Genomic DNA, 27,478 nt, shown 5'->3' with positions numbered 1-27,478 from the left:
TGAAGGAGAAGAGGATCTACAATGAAAACATATTCTTAAATTCCTCAAATCTGATTTCTGATCAGTGGCGAAGGAGATATTAACCTCTGAGGAATCCCCTCCACCGACTCCCCCATTCCCCACACCTGCCCAAAGTGAGCTAGGACTGCTTGACTCCTTACCTCCAGGAGAGGCCGGTGAGAATTTGTCTCCTCATCTCAGTTTCTGGAAGTCGTTATTACATTCCATGGATCTGCAATTGCGGAATTTAGATCAAGTTTCCATCAAGAGCCCACAGAGGAGAAAAATGCCACATATGGTTGGAAATTTCTAGTCTTCCAATGATAGGTGACATTGATTTCTAAGCAAGGCTTAGTATCAATAAATTAGTTTAAAAGGTTTATCTAACTAAAAACATGTCATAAACTCCTGCCTACTATATCTCTTACTTAGAATAAGTCTGAAGTTAATAAGAATATTCTAGGCTTTGATGACAGGTAATTCTCGGGAACTTTTGCTGCCACTCCACCTAACAATTCCATGCCATGGCCCTTACTCCGGGTTGAGTGCTGTCGATTTGTTCGTTTCCTACTTGAGGGCAACATTGAATAAAAAATGGCAGCTGTGTTTTAAATTGAGGTAACATTTAGAAATGATTTAAGAAACTTGATTAATGAGAACACAGACTATTAAGATTCAGTCATTAGGAGGCTTGATTTTACCTTTTTCATGTTTGAAACAGGTTCTAAATAACGCTCCATCAACCTGTTATAAAGCATTTATAAATGGCATTGCATAGAATTATTTACAAGTCTCTTGAACGTGATAAAACGCTTCTTATAATAAATGCTTATGTAAAAGGCAGTGCTATTAGTCATTCATTAAATGTTAATAACATTTATCAATGTTTATTTCCTTTAAAATGGCAAGAAAAATAGGTATTTCATATTGAAAAACATCAACTGAAATAAGGATTTTATTTTTTTCCAGATTTGACTCTAGACTGAAACAGATTGTTACCTTTTGAAAATTCTAGTTATTAATGGTAACTAGACTTACTGTGGTGATCACTTTGTATTGTATACAAATATCAAATTAGTATGTTGTACACCTGAAGCTAATATAATGTTATATACCAATTTTACCTCAATAAAAAATTCTACTTATTGACATTAATGTAGATGAAAAGAATGTGTGTGCATTTTTGTAAGACACCCAGTCTCTACAGTAAAGAGCTCTGTGAGAATATAAGTAAGGAAAAAAATTAAAATTGGGTCGTGCACTATAATTTTAAAACATTCTTTGTATTTCTTAAGGAAAGTGTCTCTAAATATTTCTTCATGTTCTTATTTAGTATATTTGTGCCGTCTTCTGGTGATGATCAGTTACGTTGGAAATATTTAATTTAGTAGCTCCTGCCTGATAGCATCAAAATAATTTGGTATTTCCACACAGAATCGCCAGCTGACATTCTTTAGATTGTATGGAGTGCTGCAAAACTGAAATGGAGCCACAATAGAGGCTCCCCTTAGTAAATGGAGATAGGGCGATTTTACATAATGACCACTCTGTTAGTCGGCTAGCCCCAATATACCAGAATGGGTGGTAAATAAAATCAGCACTTAGACTTCTTTGTTGGCATTCTTTTTTGTTGTTGTTGTTGTTTATTTTTTGTTTATTGCGGTAACATTGGTTTATAACATTGTATAAATTTCAGGTGTACATCATTATACTTCTATTTCTGCATGGATTACATCATGTTCTCATGTTCACCACCCCGATACTAATTACAATTCATCACCCCTTAGACTTTTGAGGGGATGGGGAATATGGTGTTATGAAACCGTATCTGATATGGTAGGTGTGGATCTATTGTATGCTATGTTCGAGTATGACAGTGTATTCTGAAAAGGTTTTCCTGCATAGTCTTCCTTCAGAGAGTGGGCCTTATTTGTGTCAATGCTTGGGAAGAGTTAAGTCCTTAGACTAGAAAGAAGAACTTAGAAGGAAATTCAAATTGGGCCAAAATGAGCAAAAGAACCGCATTTTGGACTTTGCTTTGTTGAGTTTAGACCTTCAGGAATCTAGAATTATGTATGGGCTCTTTTTCATGACAGATATTAGAAGTTTTGCTTCATGGAAATGTGCTATGAGTTTCATAGAGAGGCTTTTCTGTAGAAGTCCTCAGATCGAAAACAAGCAAACTGCACCTTATAAATCAGATTATCTATGTTTGTGTTTCCCTCTGTGTTTATTTCCCTTTGGTTATCCTCTAATTCAGGTCTTTTCAAAGTCCTGTTAAGTGGAAAAATCTAGTAGTTCCCAAGACTCTCCTTGAGACGGTAGGCCCTAGGATCCCTGATTCTGCTTTACCTGGAGCAGCTCTGTGTTGATTGAAATTTTTTGCAAATGACAAATTGAAACGACTACCTTAACCTTTAATAAAGTCAGCACAGCTGTAAGATATTCAGAGATGAATTTTTTGGCTATGAGGAAGTTTCTCTATTCATCTCTCTTCCAACCTCCATTCCCACTCCTGGCCAATACGGTCATCTCTATAGTAACTAGCAAGAAACAAAAAGAGAAAATACATTTCAGAAAATATTTTGGAATTTTTATGTAGAATGGTGGTTGCCCTCTGGGAATTCTCATTCCATTATTATTGGATACTTTATTTTAATAAGAAAGTCATGGTTTTCTTCCCTAACCTAATTGTTTTTCTAAGAGTTGCAGACATGGCTGACAAAATAAGTTAGAAGTATAGAGAGGTGAAGTGAGGTTTACAATCCATTAATACTGGATTAATATAACTGTAGATTTAGTTCCTTAAAGTAGAAATCTATGAATTGGAAAAGCTGTCATTTGAAACACCTTCAGATGGGCCCAGAACGAATTGATTGGTGAAATATGCACAGGATTTCAAAGTATCTTTTTTTTTTTTTTTTTTGTGAGGAAGATCAGCCCTGAGCTAACATCCATGCCAATCCTCCTCTTTTTGCTGGGGAAGACCGGCCCTGAGCTAACATCTATTGCCAATCCTCCTCCTTTGTTTCCCTTTTTTTCCCCAAAGCCCCAGTAGATAGTTGTATGTCATAGTTGCACATCCTTCTAGTTGCTGTATGTGAGATGCCACCTCAGCATGGCTGGAGAAGTGGTGCATTGGTGCGTGCCTGGGATCCGAACCCGGGCCACCAGTAGTGGAGCGCGCGCACTTAACCGCTAAGCCATGGGGCCGGCCCCTCAAAGTATCTTTAACACAAGATCTGCATGTTTACTATGTGGTGTAATAAATTCCTCAACTCTTGGTTTCACGTTAGCTAATTTTATCATAATTTTTTAAAAAGCTGCATGTATTTGCTGATATGATTTTATTCAGTAGAAAAATCCAAAATAATATATTTTTATTATGAAAAATTTAACCATTATTATGGAGGGCTTACTAATTTCTAGTCAGTGCACTAGGTATTTTACATACATTATTGCATTCCATTCTTAAAACAATCCTGTTACCTGTTATTATACCCAGTGCAGGCATGGGTTACATAGATTTTTCAGATTAAGGATTTATCCATTCTATAGATATGGCTATTGATTTTTTATGGTAACCAAAGTGATCTAACAACACATATTTGACCACTGTCATTTGCAAATGTCCTGGCCTATTAGTAAATAGGTTTTTTTATCAGTAGGCATAATGGAATATTTACATATTGTATTATGAATAATTCTTCCAGAAAATATGAATGCTCTATATTAGAAAAAAAGCACAATAACAGAAAATGAGCATATTAAAACACCAAAGTAATTTTATTTTATCAGAATAGCATTTCATAATACCATGGCTCCTACCAATCACTATTCTCATTTTACATTTGAATGTATACCTTCTAAATATTAATATATAGATAAATATATATTGGTAGCTACATATGATACGTATAGATTTTAACTAGGATCACATTAGTGTATCACGTGACATGCTTTTAAAAACGTAAATAAGGTTAACTTTTTATGTATACTGAGAAATTGTTTGAAGCCATAATTTCTAATGGTTGTTTGTGTTCAATCATATTAGCTAAATAATCTGTTTTTGAGTATTTATTTTTTGATATACTATTTTTGATTTATGAAACATTAATGTGGAAAGCCTGTGCTCATAATAAACCTAAATTTCATATCTATATGGTGCTATATGTTTGTATGTTTTACTATGTAAAAGGTGATGATTGAATCATAATATCTATAATTATGGAGGATTATTTTAATTTTATTTGAAATGGAAATATGATAAACAGTTTATATCATATGTCTTGTTGACTAATCTTTATGGCAAAGTGATCATGGCTTTCAGGTTAAAGATTGTCCTTAGGACTTCAGTCTATTAGGTTAGAGAAGAAGAGAAGAGGTGAAGGGAAATTACCACCAGCACAGACGAACTCAGACAACGTATAATTCCTCCTTAGTCCTTTATCCATAGGTAGACATACTTCTATGATCCAGAATACTTTCTGAATGATAACAAACATATTCAGCTACTGGTAAGTCTACTTTTACTATGACGTTTCTTGTTTTCATATTGAATTAGTCCTTCAATATTTTTGAGGACCAGTTTTTTGGCAGAGTAGATGTGTGTGGGACAGAATAATCAGAAGTTAGTATCAACCATCTGTTATATAGTAATAATTTTAATGTATTCAGCGATGCCTGATTTAATGGTTTTTATATTTGGTTTCTTGTTTTAGGAAGAAGCTTCATTACTGACAGAGATATATTGTCATCAGAAAAGAATGGAAAAAATTATATTCTGCCTGAGAATGCTTTCACATACACCTGATGTGTGACAATGCCTACCACACACCACTAAAGCCAGCTTTAAAAAGGACTGTTAAAGCCAGATGAAAAGTCAAAACTGATAATGAGAGCTCATAGCCAGTGATATGTTGACTTCAGATCCTCCTTTTCTGGTTCTGTCAAATGCATCGAAGAGTGAGTAACACTCAAAGCCTGGATGTGGTATACATTGTGTGCTAATAGCCAAAGCCAATTAATACAATAAATTATTTTCAGAAGATTCCATGGATGATAATTAAAATCCTAAGATTGAACAATAATTTTACAGGCATTTTATTAGTAGTAGTTATAACGACCAAAGTAAAAATCAGGATAATATGATTTCAAGTAGAGGGAAATAAAATTGAGTAATATAGATGAAGCTAAATTATGAAAAGCCTTAAAAATTGGATGGAGAAATCTAGAAGTGATGGAGCAAACAAAAGGAAGACATTTAATTTGGCAGAATGAAAGTGTTATTTTAGGAAGATTAATCAAGGATGATAATTTTACCCTTTAGTTACTAGAAACTAAATAAGATGTTAAAATTACATAATGGATTAAGAACATCTTGCATTGTCAAGCAAGTTCACTTAAAAGAGCATAGAAGCAACCTATGTGGCATGTTCAATGATCAGTGATCGAATAGAAAGATGAGTTAAATCAGTCTTCGATCAAATAGCAGCTTTGAGCATAAGAAAATGAGAACATCATAAAGTAATAAACCATTCAAAAGAGGCAGATCACCAAAATAGGAATTAATAGAGTATAAGTTGTCCTAAATATTAGAATTCTTGTCTAGTTTCTTCCACCACCTGACACAGCTTTTCTTAATTCATTGAACCTCATAGAGCTATTGTGAAAAATGAAGGAATTGGACATTGTTATCTCTAAGGTTTCACCTTGCAATACATTACTGTATTTTATCAATTCTAAGATGCACACTTTTCACATTTTAACTTCTCTGAAATCAGGATGTGTCTGTGTCTTACATTCACCGTTGTCCAGCTAGCAGTTATGTTGTACTTGTCATTGCCTGCTCATGTGCACTCTTGGTCATAGCTTTTAATATCATTTCAGTTGAGTTATGTTACTAAACATGTTGAGTTTCATTGCTTTTCAATATTATCAGTAATTACAATATCATTTGGTTTGAAATATAGAATCACTTGGCCATGAAAATACAGCAGTAGGGCACAAATTTGATGCTATTAAAGCAAATGTTTATCATTGGGGAGGTAAACATGATTTCAGGATTTTCTGCAAAGAAGTACAAAAATGCTTCATGAGACCTTAGAGAGATTCCCATCATAAACAGACATTGCTGTTTTAGGTTTTGTTACATTCTTTTGAAATTGCCTAATATACTCCAAGCAATGTCACTCTAGGCAGGAGAAATTTCCAAATCGCTTGGAAGTAGAAGAGAAAACTTCAAAGCAAAAGGAAGCTGGTGTGACCAGATCATGTGTCATGCAAGACTTTCATTAAAGCAATATATCATAATTTAATGTGCGACATATTTCTTCCTTAATTGTTTTAATGAGTCTTACAATTGAAAATCTCTTAGCTTTGAAGAAACATGGTATGTGCTTCTAAGCAACCAAAATTGATTTCCCAAATTTCAGGCATCATCTCACACATTTTACTCACATGTATGATTCCAGACCTCTTATGTAGTTGACTCTGAAGTTATACAGAGTCCTAAAAAACTGGTTTAAATGCATAACAGATTGCAAAAACAATTCGTGTTTTTTTATGGGGAAGAGTATAAGTTTTAGTTTCTACTTTACAATGTCTGCATAAAACTAGCTATAGAGTCAATATTACATTGGATTTCGTACTTGTAAAATCACAATGAATTTACAAGCAAACTCTAAACGAAGAGACTGAAATACTATGGATCATTTCTTGAGCTGCACTGACATGTGGGAACGATTAGAAATAAAGATTTTCTGCCCTTAATTCAGTTGTGATTATCATACACAAAAAGTCATGATCAGAGGCTAATGTAATCTCTGCATCAACAATCTTGATAATTTTTATAACTTTCAATGAGCTTTCAGATTCCAAATGAGAAATCCCAGATTACTCTCAAATTATGAAGTGTCGTCCAATACCCTAATGCCAGAGTAGAGTAGGCAGAGTCCTTACCTACATATTAAAAATAAGGCTTAGGTGTTAAACTGGGAAAAACTGCTTTCCAACATATATATTTTTTTAAATAGCCAACCCTGCAACATTTTCTCAAGAGTTGCTTTTCTGTGCTTTGTGCTTCAGTTATTTTTCTTCATGTATACAGCAGTGTTTGCAATTATTGGCTATCTTTTACTCCTGATTTCCCTTGTAGAAGATTGATTAGCACAATCAGTCACCGGAAAGCAATTTTCATCACCAAAGGCGGCTTCTTTTCTCTCTTGATTAGCAGCCCTGCTGCAAGTTATTCAGCGGAAATAGATAATCTGTAAGAACACTGCCAGACAAACATTCTGATAAGAAAAAGAGGGTTGAACCTGAATATTGCTGACAATATCCCAGGTAGACAAAAGATCAATGAAGCCCTGCTCCCTCATGTTGCTGTGATATTCATCTTTTATTTGGAGAATTGGGCCTTCAGTACCGGCTTTTGTCTTTTCTCATTTCCGTATGAATCTTTGGGTCTTTGAGAGCACACATTTGCCTGTGTTCTGTGTGAAGAGAGGGAGAATGCCTATTACGTATCAGTACCACAAACCAATGATGCATAATTTCTATATGTATGTTGTGTCACCCACACTAAAAGCAGTGTCTATCTGAAGAAATAAGTCAAACAAAATTCAGCTGAACCAGATAATTGTCTGTTTGTTCCTTTAAATTATTTACTATGATGTTATAAATATTAGTTTTCCAGTTTCAATTTAAAGTAAGTTTAGGGAGGAAATATTTATGTCGGCAGAAAAAAGGTGAAAGGGGAAGTGCAATAATTCTTTCCTTGTAAAGCTTGCTTTACTTTCTCTGCTCAGAAAGAAGAACGCATGGAGAAGCAGCATGATAGAGTGGAAAAGTTAATACATTTTGGGACCATGCATATTTGGTTAAAATCCCCAGCAGGCCCACTTGATAGCTGCATGGCTTGAACAAGCCAATTAACATTCCTGAACCTCAGTTCTCTCATCTGTAAAATGGGCACAATAGTAACTACTTTGTCAGGATTAGAGATATTGTATACAAAAAGCCCAACTCGTAGTAGGTTCTCAGTAAATGATAACTATTTTATTACCTTCCTCTATATCTATCTATCTATCTGTCTATCTATTTGTTTATCTTCCTACCTATTTATTTAATTAGATATCTATATAGATAGATAGATATAATAACATAGAAGACTAAGTTGGAGGTGTGCTTTCTTGCTCTCACCTGGAGGCAAAAGAGGTAGAGAATCTTCGTTTAAGCATTTAACTCCCATATGGTTTTAACCCATATAATGCTGAAGTACCAAGTGGCCAAAACAGTGCTGCATTAGATGAAAAAACAATTGACTATCCAAAACCAATTGGAGAGCCATTTAACTTTTTAAACTTTAGTCTCTAAAGAAATGGCTATGTATATTTATACTTTTTAACAAACAACATAACTTTAAACCCTCTCTCCTTTTCTCTCTGTCACAATATCACATGCATGGCAGCAGAATCAAAGACTTTCCCCTCCCTCTACTGAAATGCTCCCACACTCCCAAACCTAGTCTTTCCAGCCCATATCCTCTCTCTCCCCCAGATATGGTCCAATCCATTCTATGTCTTCACTGCTTTCTGCTCTTTCCACTACAGATCAAAACTATCCATCCTCTATCATCCTTTATCTTGCTATTTCTCCAGTTCTGGCCAACCAAAGGCCCCAGAAGAAGCAGGCAGAGGTGGACAAGGGAGCAGCTATGAATACTCTTTAGTTAACTACCCCCCATCCCTCTCCCCTCTAGCTACGTGTTGAACGTGAATCGAATTCAGAGAGGCCAATTTTTGTTTTCTGTTATTCAGGATATTAGGGAGGAAGATTCCTTGGGCTATCTAAACCCCTTTTATTTATAATTTCCATCAATGTGTTAGCAGAGAGTAAAAACAAAATTTTATATATAACAGAAAACCAAAAACTGGTTTAGGATTATAGGAATCCCTTAGTGGCACAGTCTGAAAAAAACATGAAGCATTTTTGAAATTGTGACCTGTTTTATTGATTTACAGGGAAAGTTCCACTAAATGAATGTCTGAATGGACTAAGAGTATAGTTAAGAATGGGTAATAATCAGGCCAGCTCTGATGGCCTAGTGGTTAAAGTTCAGCACACTCCACTTTGGTGGACTGGGCCTGGTTCCTAGGCAGAGAACCACACCCCTTGTCTGTCAGTTGCCATGCTGTGGCGGCAGCTCACATGGAAGAACTAGAAGGACTTACAACTAGAATATACAACTATGTACTAGGGCTTTGGGGAAAAAAAAAAAATCGAGAGAAAGATTGGCAACAGATGTTAGCTCAGGGTGAATATTTCCCAGCAAAAAAAAAAAAAAAGCAAAAACACAGACATAAATTAAAAAAAAAAAGAATGGGTAATAATCAAAGCCAGAATTTTTATTTTCTAGAAAGCAAAGTTGAAGATTTTTTTCTGAAAATTAGGTAATGAATGTTCTGAAAAACTGTAGCGGGTCTGACTAATTGTGCTTTATCTTCATCTCCCTTATGCTTGGGGGCATTTCTAGCTAACATTTTCAACCTCCAGAAAAGAAAGGCATAATGTGCCAGTCAATTTCCTAAAATACAAACTAAAGCCTACTTCATGTGTCGTGTGAATAAGCCATTAAGAGCTGAGACTGGTTGCAGCATAACTTGCTCTGAATTACCGTGATAATTCAAGTTTAAAAGGCTCCACAACAGTTTTGCAAGGAAGGAAATAGACTGAGGGAATTACTGACCTACGCCAAATTTAAACTTACACACACCCAGCTGTTAGGAAAATGCAAAACTGTACCAAAAGGGAAGCAAGGCTGTAGAAAAATTTCTGATTATTAGCGTGAGGTTAACGTGGTGTATTTTTGTTGTAATGTGTAAAATTAATTTTAGCAAATAGTGGCCCTCTATCATTCGCTCTTTATTATAATATATGTGCAACCAGTTCAGTTATTTCTTAAAATGTATAAATTAGATTAAAAATCACCTATTAAAACTATGATATAGTTACTCATTCACCGAGTGGTTGGCACCAACAGCATATTACATGCTGATAGTCCCATGTATATTGTCTCTCAGCCATCGCAGCAACTCTTGTAAAAAAGATTTATATAATTAATAGAATGACTAGGACACATATTAATGATAAGTGTTTCGAGTTACATAGTTTCATATTTAGGCAGCCCTGTTCTTCACTGCGGCAGTCACACATTCCGCTGTATGGAGATGTGTGAGCACAAAGGCGATAGAAATTAGACCTGCAATTTTTGGCTTTGCCCCATGAAATTGCATCTGAATGACTTTACATGGCTTTGATATATGAGAATATTAGAACCAAGCGTTCCATTTGATGATCAGTTGGGAGAAGGCATTTCAAGTAACTGAGACCTTTACCTACATGAGAAAGTTCATGTATGTAGTGTCTACTAGGAATTTTATTCTAGAATTCTAATGCTCCTAAGGGGCACTTCTTGTCTCTTTAGACAAATTGGATATATTTCCTGCCACCTAACTCTTTCCAAAAAAGGTCTGTTATCTTATATCTAATATGTGTAATATGTCCCCAAGTTCATAACCTCTTCTAGATTTATGCAAATAAATGCCATCCATTATTGTTCTTGGATCTATTCTTCATGAACTACAGAGTCATCATCTTAAAATGTCAACTGGATCATGCCATCTCCTCCCCAAGACTTTTTAAGGATTTCTCATTATACCTAAAATAATATCTTGACTGCTTTGGGAATTGACCTCAGCCTTCCTCAACACACTCTTGGCACTCCATTGCCCTGCTAGCACCTCCCTGTGCTACTCACCCCTGACCTCCTTTCATTCCCTCAAACACTCCAAGTTCTTACGTCATGGGTTTGGTACATCTTCCTCCTTGCCCTTTCCATGCCTGGCTTCTTCTCATCCTTGAGGACATGCCGTACACGATTACTTCTCAGAGAGGCCTTCCTTGAGTTTTCAATTGAAATTAGCTTCCCTGTACACTTTAATAAAACAAACTTACACTTTATACAGCACTCATCACGGCTCTTAACTGTGCCTACTTATGTGATCATTTGTTTATCTCCAGACAAATAAATATGTCAGTGCAAGGGCTTTATCTATTTCACTCAACACAGTATCCTTAGAGCCTAGCACAGTGCCAACATTTCTCGAAATGGATGAATTAATGCTGTCTAAACTCTTCTTTAAATGGACTGGACAAATTCAATGATGTATCTATAAAAAATAAATATAAATTTCTCCCCTTCCTAGAATCTCCTGTCCATATGGCTTTTGTTTTGATATTTTTCTTGTTCTGGTGGTTATAAGTGGTGGTTATAGAAATAGATATTAATAAGCACTGAATTGTTTTCTATAATAGAGTAAGAAAATAGTGTCATTGAGGGAATATGGTTCAATTGAGGAGTAGAGGGAGTCAAGAAATGTCAAGATGACAGTGTTATTTGGGGTGGTGGAATTGGGGAGAAATCTCCTGTACCTAGGTGACCAACGGATTTGAAGGATAAGCATATCTAATGTGCCATTTAAATTTACTTTGGTATATCATGCTCATATGTTATTCAATAGAATTCTGTTTAAAATAATATCCTGTTTGCTTTTGGCTTGGGGCCTCAAGGAGTAGGGTATGTGTCTCATATTAGGTTTTCCCTTAGGATGGGGTGAAAGGAACAATCCTGAAACACAGAGTAGAGCATGAGAATTAATTGAAGGCAGATAATCAGAGCGAGTTCTTCCCTCTACTCTGACACCTCTATTAGGAATTTGCAAAAATCTTTGATGGGATGTTGGGCTATCTACAAGGGGTTGAGACCAATATTATCTAGGTTTCTTTCAAAGGCCCTAGAGCATGTCCCTAACAAATAGTTTAGGGTCGTTAAGCTTAAGGCATCATAAAATTGACCCAGGGTTACAACAAGCTCCAGACATTGATGTTAGTAATATTGTCTAGGAATTATTTGATGATTCAGCTAACACTGTGGCATCTCTGCCATAAAATATTCCACAATCCCATCAAAACCACGTGAAATCATGTATAAAAAGTCATTGTGGCTCTTTATTGCTTTATAGCTTTCCAGGCTCCAGGAAGGCAGGGTTCTATATCTGTTATAACATTTTGCAACTGTTGCTTAAAAAATACTATATACAATAAGATAGACAATGAAATGCTTTTGAGCTACACACACACACACACACACACACATACACACACACACACACACATATATACATAGACATACACATATCTATACATACATAAATTATATATATATCAAAATATATCTAGTGGAAATGTTATACATTATTTCCCAAAGTAACTTCCAAACATATAGACAATGAAAGCTATCATTAAATATATCTGCAGCAGTCCCTCCTTATCCACGGGGGGTATGTTCCAAGACCCCCAGTGGATGCCTGAAAGTGACTATCTAAGTGACTAACAGCGGGTAGCATACACAGCATGGATCTGCTGGACAAAGGAAAGATTCGCCCACCTCCCAGGCGAGCAGAGCAGGACAGCGCAAGTTTTCATCACGCTACTCAGAACGGCATGCAATTTAAAACTTATGAATTGTTTATTTCTGGAATTTTCCATGTAATATTTTCGGACCACGGATGACCATGGGTAACTGAAACCACAGAAAGCAAAACTGCGGATAAGGGGGGACTACTGTAACCATTTAAAGTAAAATCAATATTCTTAGCTCTCCAATGTTTGTCATAAATTAACAGCTCTGAGCTATTATTTTTATATTCTTAACATTATAAATGTTATATACTTGTGTCACAGAAAACTGGAAATATTGAGCACAGTTAAATACATTCACAATTGCAATTGCTTTGATGCTAAATTTTTAGCTTATTTCCTTCCTGATTTTCTCCCCTTAAGCTTGATGTTGGTTATTGCTGCTGTTTCTTTTTGTTTTTGGCAAGATTGTGGGGTTTATTTTAATGTATTTTCAATGAGGAAATATATCATCTGTTGACAGTATAGCTCTTGAAAAATAAAAGGAGTATAGATATTATAAGACAAAGCAAACTCCAGTCATGAGATACCACATACATCATGTGAAAGCAACAATCTGATCTCTAGGTTATGAAAACTGGAATTAAAAAGTCACTACACAGAAAATGTCCACCTTTCCTGCTTGGCAAAGCTTGGGTGCAATTCCGTGAAATGTTTAATAAGCTGGATTTTTCCCCATTGTGTAAACAAAATGACAAGACTAAATCTGTCCCTGGCAATTTCAATCTAAATCCATAGTTGCACAAAACACCAGACCCTGTGCATTTCACCTGTTAGTGTAACCATATTTTCTTAGGTAGTGGGAGAGAAGGGAAAGTGACTACAGAGAACAAAAATGTGGGAAGAAAAAATAGTTTATACTAGACAGCATTAGGTAATGGTGAAAAGAAAGCCTCAATTAATGCATCTCCTAAGGACATAAAGACTATACTCCAGCTTTGGAAAGTTAATTTAGAAGGAGAGAGGAAAAGTTTGAATAATTGCAATTTAACATGAAAAATTCACATAGAATGGAGCACAATGGAGGATTCATAAAACATGTTATTTGGAAGAATCTGTTAATTGTCCAGATTAAGAAAGAGTAACTAAGTTTATCAATATCTGACATCCTTCATACTATTGTTAACAAACTAATAGTGCTCCTGGCTCTGTACTTACTAATTAGGACTTCGTAACAAATGCTAACTAGCTCAGTGAGTGAGGTCACCAAATAAACCTAAATTATTTTTTAGTCGTGTCTAATCTTGTACACTCTATTTTCCTTTTTTAGCATTTGGAAAAACAGGTTGAGTTGCATGCTATTGTTTATGGACCCCTGAAGTTGTTTTGACCAGTGAAATCTCAGTTTCATTGAATTCTTGATAACAGGAATAGGATTTACAGGGAGACCAGGGATATTGGAAAGGTCTGTACTAGATGTTTTGTGAGAGACCAACAGAGAAGCCCTTTAGTTTCTAGTTGAGTTGTATTTTTCTCTATATAAATTTGTTCCTTTATTTCTGTTTTTGTTACAGAACCAAAGTGGGTTCACTTCATGTCAAGTTAAAATCAGACTCTCCACCAGAAGTAGCTGTCATACAAAGTAGAGCTTATTTGCAGCAAATAGGAGGCCATGCAGAATCATCTCCAAAGTCGTGGCTGTCCCGAGCATGGGAAAGCAGGGTCCTTTTATTTCAGATGGGGAATGAATATTAAAAAGGGAGAGGTGAGTATTCTCTTGCGCAGGCTCAGTTGGCATCTCTCCGTTCATCTGCGGGGGCGCTGCTCTTGCGGTGGGGCTCTGTCTGGTTCAGAGTGGTTGGTGATTGCATCTCTTAATCTAACCAAAAAAAAAAAGCAATTTGGAGAAACAGTTAAATGCTTCCAAAATCTCCCTTGAGTTTCTTGGGGTAATTAGTCAGTGACATTTTCTAATGCCCACTCAAAATAAGACCATTAGCATCTTTGCTTGTTTTATTCTCTTCTATTTTGGTTTTCTTGGGATGCTCTTCTTTACGAGGTGAGGGTGTCCTCTTGACTCCTGCTATAGGATTAGGTAATTTTGTTGCTACATTCCCTGAAGGTCTGGGTGGTTGGTTTACCAGACATGTTGAAGAATGGACTCTAGAGAATGTAGGCTTTGGTGGTGGAGAAAAGGTTGGTTGTGTGGCAGTGTGAGGAATGCTTACATTTGATGTACCCCCTGAACTTTCACTGGAATTTACTTGTGGTACAGAAATTTCAGTAGCCTGTGTGTTGGTCACACATGCTGCTGTTACAACTGGAGCAGGACTGTTTCTAGAGCTATTTCTGTCCCTAGAGCTATCAGAACAGTTCAATGGACCAGTCTTCAGAGCACTAGTAGATTAAGGCACAGGCATGCAGTTATCGCTGTCCATTGATAAGTAGAGGCTGCTGTCACTCAGAGATGTCAATGAGACACCTTCTGTTGAATGATTTTGCCTTTTCTGAAGCACATGATGAGGTAGTAGTTGAAGATGATTTGTTTTTACATGCACTGCAGCAATTTTCACATAAACTTCAAACATCTTGCTGCTTATTATTTGCCTGTAAACTGTATCTGTGAAAGACTGAATGTCATAGGGGAGATTAACATTGAGGTTATCGGAGTTTTTTGTTTTTTTAAACACTAAGTCAAATCACCTATGTTGTATGAAATTCTTCCTTATTCTTTCTCATCCTCCTCCTTTTAATTGTTACTCTGGATCAGTTCTCTCTCTGCCCCTGGATGAAATCCTTGACATGCCCCCTAGTTTTTCCAGTCCCCCTTAAAAAATTAAAAAAAAATTTAATCTCTTTAAAAGCATCGACAGGTTCAATTTCATCTCATAACGACTTAACTCCAGTCTAGTGTTATTTTAAATGTCAAACTTGTTCAGAGTTAAGCTTTTCTCTTCCCTAAGCACAGACCTTCTTGAGTGCTGGAAGCCTACAGCAGGAAAAGGACAGGGACTACCTTCTTCTCTTGGTTGTTTGCTAATTGCTATATAGCTGACCCCAGGGCAATGGTGAAAAGGGCACGAGTTTAAATGGCTGGCTCACTTGGAATCTGGTGTTGGGGCATCCTGGTAATACCCTGGGGTGCATTGATGGGGTTCTCAGCAATCTTCCTATTGGAGACCTCCCACTTCATCTCCTTGGTAAGAGGAATGCCTTTTGTCTGGCTGGCTGTATACAACTTCACCATTGGCCTCTGGGCTTTCAGTTGTTTAGTATCTGGGTCCCTATGTATCACCAATCAGTCCTCTGGGTCAGAGTAAATTTTGAGAAAACCCAGACTGAATTCTTTTTTCAAGGTCATATTTGGTCCCCAGGAAACCTGCACCTCTGCCCCACCTTTGTTGGAAGGGGAGCTGGCTCCCGGGGCAGCCCTCTCCATTCTGCCAGCAGCAAGGGGCAGTACCAGCCATAGATCTTGCCTTTAGAATTCATAGGCAGAAGTCAGGCGCTTGTCCTCTTGTTCCTCAAACTCTTAGAAACACATCTGAAGATTTTCTTATAGATCTCAAAGCTCCTACCACTTGAGTTGAGGGGAAGTGAAGCACAGCACAATTAAATCTCTCTTGAAAGAAATCCTCTTGCCTCTACACACCCCTACACACTCACCAGAGTGGCTAAAATGAAAAAGAAAATAATAAGTGGTCGTGAGGATGTGGAGCAACTGGAACTCTCATTTATTACTGGTGGAAGTATAAATTGATATAATAACTGGAAAATGCTTTGGCATTATTTACTACAGCTGAACATATGTATTCTCTATGAGCTAGCAATTACACTTTTTAGGCATATGTCTAACAGACATGCACATGTATGTTCAACAAAAGTATGTTCGTAGAAATCTTATTCATAATAGCCCCAAATTGAAAATTGCCTAATTGCCCATCGATAATACAGTGGAAAAATGGTAGTATATTCACACAATGGAATACTATACAGCATTGAGGATGATCATTCTCCAACTGCTCACACTAATCTATCAAAAACTCAATATTGAGCAGATGAAGCCAGGCACGAGAATATAAACTGTATGACACCATTTATATAAAATCCTTAACATAGGCCAGGTTGATCTATGTAATGTCAGAGGTCAAGAATAGTGGGGTGATTGGCTGGAAGAAGCCTAAAGGAGGAATCTGTGGTACTAGTAATGTTCTGTTACCTGATCTGGTGTCATGGGTAAATTTAGTTCATAAGATTTTATTGAGCTGCACACTTACAATACGTGCACTTCTCTTTCGGATATAATACTTTAGTAAGAATTATAAAATAAAACAAAACAAAACCAAGCCAACAAAAATGAAATTAACTCTCTTGACTTTTTAATCTCACCCTCGCATCTGAGCTGGAGGTGAATGATCTGTTAATGCTGGAAGACCCAGCATTGAGCTACCCGATTTGCAAATCCTGCATAAATGAGCCAGCCCCTTGGCTAAGATCATGTGGTTACCAGGCAACTATTGTTCTCTTCTCAGCCTTTGTGGCCTCTTTCTGAGCCTACAGGAAGAATTGCATTTATCATCCTATTACATAAATGATACACTTGACACAAAACTATCAGAAGCTTGGGGACCCAAATGAGGACTCTGCCCATGCTCATTGGCAGGTACTCTAGGTTACAAGGTGCCAAAAGCCTTAAAAAGAATAAAATCTTACCAAATGGGATCTGAAGTGACAATGGTTTCCACTTTAGCCTTGAGTGTCACAATTCCAGACTCATTCTGCCCAGATCTTTTGTTAACATCTCCATTAATTTACATGGGATATGGATTGACACACCAATGAAGCTGAATTGAGAGGGCTTTGTGGAAAATATGTCAGAGGGGAAAAGAGATTTAACCTACATTAGTCGTTGTCAATTCTTTTTTCATGATCCAGGCAGGCACTCTGAAATTAGCAAATATTTAAGATTCTTCGAGTCAGATTGTTCTTTCTCATATCCACACATACCCTGGCCATATTGAAAGAGGCTGCACCTGTTGAAGCAGTGTGCAAGTGACAGACTCTCTGAAAGACAATTACTAGTCACAGGTATGAAGATTTTTATGTTTCAAGATACGCACTGACAAATTGTTTTCCATTTGACAATATCACCAGCAACATATGGCATTATCAAATTTCCCACATCCCCATCAACGTGAGGTAATATTATTTACTTTAATATATGCATATATGTTATATAGGTATCTATATGCATATATGTGTATGCACATGTATGGAATATAACTTTCATAGGTGGAAATGGCCCTTCCAACATTTTAAATTTAAAGAGCAGGAAACTATATTGACCATAATTTTATCTTCTACTTTTTAGGAAAAATCTTTTCACTACAAAATGATTATTTTATTGCGCTGCTGTTGTCCTGACAAAATATAAAACTGAGCTTCTGTTCAATCTCGAGCAAAGAAACTCTATAAAGGAACATAAGGACAATGGTCTCAGGTTCCTCAATTAGTTTAAAATTGACAATTACAGTAATCTCAGAAGACCTTGGTAGATACTATCTGAAATGGTGTTCACTCTTTTGTTCAGTGCGTTCCCTAACACCAAGGTAAGGCCAGAGTAAATTATTAGCAATTATTTTTCTCTCTTTCAGTAGCTAGAATATGGAGAAATTCCTGCGTTTTTCTTATATATAGTTTATTATAATGCATGTTATAATTTCAGAACAGATTCTCCTATAACTATCTGAAATTATTATTATCATGATTTATGAGATCATTTTTGAATGGGAAAATTTCTTAAGATATACCAGGGAAAATAATGGGGCTCTTTGAATTTTCTATTTTAGTATATTAGGAAGCAATAAGAGACTTGCTTTATAAAACTCACTTAGAATCTTACAATGCTATTTCAGGATGCTTCATACTTTAAGAGAAGTTATACTATTGTAATAGAGCTAACGATTATTCTGTGTTAGTACTAGTATTCTTACTCATATTTTCACACTCTATCATATACCAATTTTAACAGCTTTATTGAGGTACACTTATATACATACAATTCATCCATTTTAAGTGTACAATTAAATGTTTTTTAGTAAATTACAGAGCTGTGCAACCGTAACCACAATCTAAAATGATCCCACTTGCCCATTTAAATTCACTCCGCGGTCCTACCCCCAGTCCTTGGCAATTACTAATCTGTTTTCTGCTTCTATAGATTTGCCTTTTCTGGACATTCCGTTGTGGGAGATCAAGATTTGGCCATCCTAAAATATATCTCTTTACCTTGATTGTTTTCTCTGAGGGACATTTGACCTCCCCCACTAACTGCCTAAAGAATTTGACATGGTGGCTCCTTCCTGGAACAGATCTATCATGATGGCTGTAAAGATAATGTAGGATAGAGGTTACAATAGAAAAGGCACCAACAAGCCCATCTTATAGGAAGTTCTGTCTCTCGGGCCACATTCTCTGGACGGCCCTGCGAGGAGTTGCCAGACAATCATTTACATTTATAAGGGAAATCTCCATTTGTAAAGGTATCTCCCTCTCTGTTTTGGGAAGAGGGGGGGATGGCCTCATTTCTAGAGGCTTATCAATGTGGAAGGTGAGGCCTTAAATCTGCATAATAACCTTACTCTTGTTTACTGTGCTTTAGTGGTAATCTCCTGTAACTGACTCCCCCCACCCCCAACATCCTCCTTTGTCGTTGGCTGAACATAGTATTTAAGACAGGAATTTCTGCTGTTGTGTGGAGAAACGCAGTGTCCCTGCTTTCTCCCATGTATACATGTTATTAAACTTGGTATTATTTTCTCCTGTTAACCTGTCTTGTTAATTATTTGGCCAGCCATAAGAACCTTAAGGGAAAGGGCAGAGGGAGATTCTCCCTCTTCCTCCGACACCGTATAAGTGGAATCATACAATGTGCGGTCTTTTGTATTGGCTTCTTTCACTTAGCTTTTTTAATGGTCGTCTATATTGTAGCATATAGCAATAATTCTTTCTTTTTTATTTCTGAATAATATTCCATTTTATGTATATACTACATTTTGTTTATCCTTTCATCAAGTGATGGATGTTTGGGTTATTTTTAGGTTTTGACTATTATATATAATGCTGCTATGGAAATTTGTGTACAAGTCTATGTGTGGACATATGTGTTCATCTCTTTTAGGTAGATACTTAGGAGTGAAATTGTTGGATTGTATGGTAAATTGCTCCATCCAGTATCACAAGTCGGCTGTGATGTTGGCCTTCCCTGATTGTTTGCCACCAAGATAGCTATTGTTTCTGACAAAGTCCCTGCATGCAGGTTAGCAGATCAGGTCAGCCTCCACTGGCAGTGCAGCTACTGATTTTTATGGTTTGCCCATCTTAGTAGAACTACCATCCAGAATGAGCTTAGCAGAGGGCAGGGGAAGAAAGGGAGCAGGTACAGGTGAAAATGTCATAGACTGACACTGTTTGTAGCTGAAGCTCGAATTTCAGCAGTTATTTGAGCATAAAAAATGCTTCTCAAATTGTTGTATTTGAGAATACAACAATTTCCAAAAAATACTGAAATGACTGTTTTGACAATTTTGTCCAGTTGTATCATTGTGTGTTAGGTAGAGGATTTGCCGGTCTCCTCACTCCACCATTCTGGAAGTCTTGTTCCTCCAAATACTAATTTTTAAACCTTTTTTAAAAAACAAAGATATCAAGGCATCTTCTTAAGGCACATATATGTTTTCATATATATATTTTTCTAGTTTTCTGAGAATCTTAAACATTTTTCATAAAGAGCCTTAGGAAAAAAATTGTTGTATGAGTATAGATAGGCTAGATAATATTATTTCATAGAGATATACTAAGTTGAGAATACAATAAAATATAAAGAACTTTCCATATCTCATGCTACCTCCCTGCAAAGGAATAAATATGAATTTTACCTTGTACCAATGAGGTGGCAACACTTAATGTTTTTACATGGTTTAGAACTCTTATCCTATTCCCAAGTTCTCCACCTGTATGCACACAAAGACACACACACACAGATACACACACATCTTTCCATTGATAGTGACATTTAATTAATTATACACATGATTTCCAATTATGGCTAATTGTTGATGAGCTCACTAATGTCAGCAATGGTTTCATACTTGCATAGTACTGGCTTGTTTCTTCTAGGAAGAAAAGAGAAGGACAAGGAGAGTCTGAGATGTACTGAAGAGTTCCCACAAGCCATTTAAAAATATTTAACTAATGTTCCCTTGTAAATACTCATTATAAGTCTCTCTCTCAATCTCTCTCTCTCTCTCTCTCTCTCTCTCTCGTTCTCTTTTTCTCTCTCTCATGTGCGTGCGTGCGCACACACACAATCAGTTTGTCAGTTAATTGCCTGTGGCAAAAGTTAATGTTCTAATAAACTAGGTATTAACTGATGTAATGAGTGGTATCATGTAGGTTATTGCCGTTATAAACCATACTTAACAGTTTAGAAAATCAATAACATATTAAACAAAGGTTAGTGCTTCTGGAAGTGTTCCTTGGCAAACGGTTGTTTTCTGACAGATTGTGACTGGTTCTTCTGCCTCTTGGAAGGTACAACATGTTATGCTGCCTTAGTAACTATTAAGGGTTTGTGTAGATGGAAAAATCACACACACACACACAAACACAGACACCAGTGAACCACAGAACCACACCTCAACTTCCACTGGTGGAGCTGCTCATTTATAGATCTACACACTGGGGAGGAGGCAGGGAAAGGGAGGGCGGCTAAGATCCAGGCCCGATGCTTGTTTCCTTTGCTTTCTCCACACGCAAACCCGTTACTGATGTGGGATAAATAAATGAAAAGCAGGGAGTGGGTGACGTATTTGGCAGTTTTCTCTAATGTGAGTTTGCTGTCCCCAGCAGTCAGCAGTACTGCTAATCTAACGCAAGTACTCTTCGTGCTGTGGCTATTGACTTAACATTGCTGCTCGTAAACATCACCTTGACGCTGCCAGTCAGAGAAATGCAGATTCACGGGGGACAACAGTTCCCAAGGCAAGACTGTCTGTGTTCTGTCAGGGTATATTCTGCTCTCTAACATTCTGGAGAGTAGAGTTAGAGAATAACTGGGAAATATTTGTGAGGACAATAAATAGAAAATAGCATCATGCTGGCTAATCATTCTTGAAAGAATGAGTTCATAGCCTATATATAAATGTGTGCTATTTTCACTGGACTCCCCCACCCCCCACACCAAGTCCCTTCATTAAGCATATCTCTATAGGTTTTATCTTTATGCATAAAAAGTCTTTTTATGTTTACATTTCCCTCTTCCCTACTCTGTGTTCTGCAGCAAAAAGTTATTAGCATGAACTCATATCTTATTAATGCACCACAGGAGCAAAGTTACAGTAAATTATTTGTGAAAGGATAAAAGAGATGCAGTCAGCCCTCCGTATTTGCGGGTTCCACATCCTTGGATTCAAACCAACCGCAGATCACAAGGCCTACGGTCGTTGCATCTGTACTGAACATGTACAGACATTTTTCTTGTCATTATTCCCTAAACAATACAGTATAACAACTACTTTCATAGCATTTACCTTGTATTAGGTATTATAACTAATCTAGAGATGATTTCAAGTACGTGGGAGGATGTGCATAGGTTATGTGCAAATACTACACCATTTTATATAAGAGACTTGACCATCTGCAGATTTTGGTATCTGTGGGGAGTCCTGGAACTAATCCCCGTCAGGTACAGAGAGACGACTATGTAGTGTAATGTAGAATGAAGCACGTTTAACTGGGAGATAGAAAAACTGCGTTCCTGTTCTGAACTTGTGACTAAACTATTGGGTAACCGTGAGGAAATGACAACATCCCTGGACCTAAAGTTTCTCACATGTACAATAAGGGAATTAGACGAGATCTTTTCTAGGTCTCTTCCAGCGTAGCATCGTGTTCCAGTGATTACTGTGCAATTTCTATGTGCTAGTCACTACGCTGAGCATTTTCCCATTTCATTTGCTCTTCACAACACCCTTGTGAGGTAGATGCCGTTATCCCCATTTCACTGCTGGAGAGCCATGGCTTGGAGAGAATAAGAAACATGCCATAGACACAGCATGCAAGTGGCTTGGCTGGTCCTCTGTATTCTAATGACAATGCTGTACTCCTCACCTGGATCAAAACGTTATTAATGGGCAAAGCTACTTTTTGTCATCAAAGCAGCCCTTCTAGGATCTTGGATTTAAGATCCAGTACCTGAGAGATGGGCAAACTATATCAATATATTGAGGTGTTTGAGTACCAGTTGATTATCAGCCTTCTTTTTGTCGTTGCCTAGGCATCCCCAGTAACTACCTTATGATCCATTCAGCAACTAAGGGGGAATGCCTGGAACTGCCTTCCAGGACCCTCTTGAGCATTAGGACCTGTCTCCACTCTGCCTGAACACTACACTGTAATACTGGTTGTGAAGTACTTTAAATAGTACCCCTGAAATGACTATCGTAGCCACCCTTTCTTCTTTTTACGTGCAGGCCCAGACAGGATGAGTTGACTTCTGCCCTAAGAAGATGTTTTTCAAAGCTCCTGGTTAAGGATGAATGTTGATTTAGAGCTGAAGTTAATTTGGCTGAGTTGTAGGGGCCGACCCTGTGGCTTAGCGGTTAAGTGCACGTGCTCCGCTACTGGCGGCCCGGGTTCGGATCCTGGGCGTGCACCGATGCACCGCTTCTCCGGCCATGCTGAGGCGGCGTCCCACATACAGCAACTAGAAGGATGTACAATTATGACATACAACTATCTACTGGGGCTTTGGGGAAAAAAAGGAGGAGGATTGGCAATGGATGTTAGCTCAGAGCTGGTCTTCCTCAGCAAAAAGAGAATTGGCATGGGTGTTAGCTCAGGGCTGATCTTCCTCAAAAAAAATAATAATAATAATAAAATAAAAATAAATAATTTGGCTGAGTTGTTCCAAATCTGCTTCTCAAGCTCTTTGCCTGGGTTCTGTCCCCTGTTACTGTGATCCTGTCTGGGGATCTGGTTCTCGATTATCCCTACCTATCTCCGAGCTCCTAATAGGAGACTGTTTTCAGCTTTGCCTGCTCTCATGTCTGGCCTTATCTTTTTTTTTTTTTTTTTAATTTTTTTTTTTTAATTTTATTTATTTATTTTTTCCCCCAAAGCCCCAGTAGATAGTTGTATGTCATAGATGCACATCCTTCTAGTTGCTGTACGTGGGACGCGGCCTTGGCCTTATCTTGAGTACGTGCCTGATGTTTCCTCCTCTTCTGATTACCAGGTTTCTAGATCTGTTTCTTGCTTTTATTTGCTTTATGGCCTTACCCAATACCTCCTTTGATCTTCAGTAGAATTTACTCCCTCTCTCGTGGATTTGGTTTGTTTGAAGCCCCCGACTTCTTTTCTACCTAAAGCTATAGGCTAATGGGGAGTTGTTGCCCACAGATGGGTTTGTCTATGTGAGAGATTTTCTCAATTTCCTTTTGGAACTTGAGGATATAGAAGTGAGACATCCAAGGAATGTTTTCCAGTCTTGCTAATGTTCTATCTACCCTTCTACCTTAAAAGTAACAAAAGTATTTCCTTTTTCACTGCTTTTTTTTAATCCAGCTGTTATCACTCTCCATCATACAGTATATTTTACTGACCTTGTTTATTTTCTGTCTTCATATAAGGTAAGCTCTATTAGGATAGGATTTTTTTTGTTTTGTTCATTGATGTATCTGAAGTACTTGAAACAAGGTCTAGCATAAGTAGGCCCTTGGAAAATATTTGTGAAATTAATGGGTGAATGAATGGAACCAGACCCTTGTGTCTTGCACAATTGAGTTACAAAAGTTATCTCTTGATAGTTTTAAAATGAAACGAACTAAGAAGAAATAAATCATTGTACCAAAGTAGATAAGAATTTGGCAATAAATTTGTGCCCTAAAATAGACAGCGTTGTGCTTGGTCAGAAGAGTGGTAGAGAACTGGTCTGTTTGACTGAGTAGATACATTGTGTAAGCTGAGTCAGAGTGGGGCGAGAGGCCAGAGTAGCTATTGTCCTAATTACTCAGCCAGCAAACCTCACGGAATTGGCCTGTAAATAACGTACTCATCAGCTTCACAGACCTCTCTGCACAGATGGTTTCATTTGGATTTGAGCTCCCATGCCCCTTTCTAGGAGGTTTATGTGGTTGTTTTTTGGCATGCCTGCCTGCTATGTGAAGCTAATTTACCTTCAGGAAGATGCTCACCCCACAGGCAATGGCAAATAGAGTTCAGGTTCACTCTGCCCACTGCCATGACAGAGGCTGATTGCTATGAAGACAGTTTCATGGAAACATTTATTTTGTATTTCTAGAATTGCCTTTGAATTATTATCATTGTATTGATGATCTTAATCAAACTACAACAGAAATTCTCAAAGTAAGTAGACTTAAGTAAAACACAGATGTACACTACCAGCCAAACTCATGAAAACCAATAACAAGCGTTTACCACTGTCATTTCTGATATAAAGGGACATTAGTTCAATATTGTGAAAGCCTGTATTTATAAACACTTTCTTTCTAGAGTGCTGGTCAGTACCAACCAGCCTTGCCTCTCCTTCGGAAAACTGCTTCCCCCATAGCCTCTGCTGCCTTGATAGGTAGGTTTTGTAACCTAAACTCATGTCCAGGCCATAGTGAGGTGCTCGGGAGAGGGCGTCTGACTGATGACTAATCAATCCGTGGACAGCCCTGTAGCCGTGTGGTTTGATAAAAGAATTATGCCAACCTGATTTTCTTTCTCAGGAATTTGAACACAAAGAGTCAGAAAGAATTTATTAATCAGAACTGGAGGCAGAAGCTGAAGGGATGCAGTGAGAATATAAAAAGCTAATATTTACTGAGTCCCTACCATGTGCCTGACACTGTCTAAGCATATTACATGGACTATCTTTTAAATCGCCGTAACAGCTCTGTGACCTTGGCACCATTCTTAATTTGCAGACCCAGGGAAGGTAAGTTACTTGATTATGTAATAACTGATGGGGTCGTCATTCAAGCTGAGGTCCGTGTGATTCCAGAGCCTCTTCTCTTAATCACTGCATGACACTGACTACAGAGGAGAGTGAATTTAGTAAAGGTCATGCTAAAGTTAAGTGGGAAGAAAACCCATGAGCAAATAGATAATACCAGTTGTTTGAAAAGAGAAAATGGAATCGAATGGACCAAAGAGAAGCAAGGATAACTTGTGGAAAAACACATTTCCCAGGAGAAAGGAGAGAGAACTGCCTGGCATTAGTATGGTGTTCTGCTATCAGGTCCAATTTCAAACCACCTGCACTCCTGCACATTATTTCAGAAATTCTATATCCTTTGCCAATAAAAGAATCTTTTAAAAAGTTCTATGTACTAATTAACACCATAAAAGTCGATTTTGGAGGGAAAACAAACACAATCATAACATGTGTGCTTCAAGCGTCCAGTTCTTTCCTCCTGTTTCTACGCTTAGTTGCCAGCCTGTGTCTCTTGGGAAGACTGGCACAGAGGTGAGTCCCAAGGAGCCAGGGCCAGGAGACCTGATGTTCACTTCTTGTTTGGGTGTCCCCTCACCGGATGGGCCCTTGACAGTGAGGAAGACTTTAGCCCCAACAAAGCATTTAGGACCCAATGCCAACTTCTCTTTCCTCTTATGCCAGAGGACTTCCTTCAGTGCTTCATTCTGATAACTCAAGCACTTCCTAGAAAAACCAGCCTTTGAGGTGATCCTGAGGCTACAGAAAAGCACAGTTCTGCTTATAAGGAGGCCTACATTACCTGACCTAGCAAGGGAAATAAATCACGTATGCATATATGCCATGCATTTCTGTTGGGAAGCATTGGTCCTGGCAGTCATGCAACTGAGGATGTGTGCTTCCTCACAGTACATTACCCAGGCAGCTCTGTTTCGTAATGACCGCTGCTGGACCCCAGGATCTGAGGAACCCAAGAAGATCTTCTCTGAACTCCTAGCACCCGTGAACGTAAGAACCTTATCTACTCATGGAATAAGATTCTCATCTCCTACGTTGGAGTTGTCCCTAGGAATTCCTTTTCTTCATCTTTGGATTCCTTCACTTTATTCTTTGCCTTCACTTTGTTCTTTTGACATGTTAGGGTCAAGTTTTGAACTCATCATGTGGAGCACCTTAGAATCCTGTTCCTTTGAAAGTTGTAAATGAAAAAATGTTCTATAAGGGAAAAACCAGAAAGACCTAGTCAATGATTGAATTGATCTTTCCATTTTACAAGGTCCCGGTAACCTCATATCGGTTAAATGGCAATGCACTTAGTTTTCAGAATGTGTTATGATAAATTAGATATCTAAATGTCAGATGAAACCAGGGCTTTCTGGAATTTCCTGAGATGCTCGCTGGGCTTGTGTATGTGCACCTGGGGAGTGTATGCATGTTGGATTTTCATAAAAAAAGACAAACCTGCAATGTTTTCCTCCATTACTTAGATTATGAATGGGTTGATAAACACAACTTCACTGTCCAATCCATCAAAAGGCATTATTTTTAATTAAAGGAATGAATAATTAGCAGACTACAGGACATAGTTCAATTTTTAAATATATATTATATAAGCAAAACCTATTTTTGTGAGTTTCAAGAGTAGCACATTTGTGTGCTGTATTCATTATCTTGCATGAGTATATATTCCTTTTATTTTATTTTTTAAAGTCAGGTTTGTTGAGTTATAATTTAGATACGGTAGAATATGCCATTGTCAGGTGCACAGTTTGACGAATTTTGACAAATATAAGAAGTCATATACTCACCACCATAATTATAATATAGAACGTTTCCAGAAAGTTCCTTCACGTCCCTTTGTAGTCAGTCCCCTCCCCTAACCCCCAGCACTGATCTGATTTCTGTTCCTATAGTTTTGCCTTTTCTAGGATGATATCTTATAATAAAATCACACAATATGTTAGCCTTTTGAGCCTGGCTTTCTTCACTTAGCGTAAG

At 37.5% G+C, this 27,478-nt stretch overlaps 1 pseudogene; it reads right to left on the bottom strand.

Moving 5' to 3' along the window:
• Positions 1–13,768: 13,768 nt before the first annotated feature.
• On the bottom strand, positions 13,769–15,727 carry LOC106802572 (poly(A) polymerase alpha pseudogene; annotated as a pseudogene).
• Positions 15,728–27,478: the final 11,751 nt, after the last annotated feature.

This window comes from Ceratotherium simum, chromosome X (assembly GCF_057802395.1).
Source record: "Ceratotherium simum simum isolate JZ-2026a chromosome X, ASM5780239v1, whole genome shotgun sequence".
NCBI lineage: Eukaryota > Metazoa > Chordata > Mammalia > Perissodactyla > Rhinocerotidae > Ceratotherium > Ceratotherium simum.
This window is presented reverse-complemented; position numbering and strand designations above follow the sequence as displayed.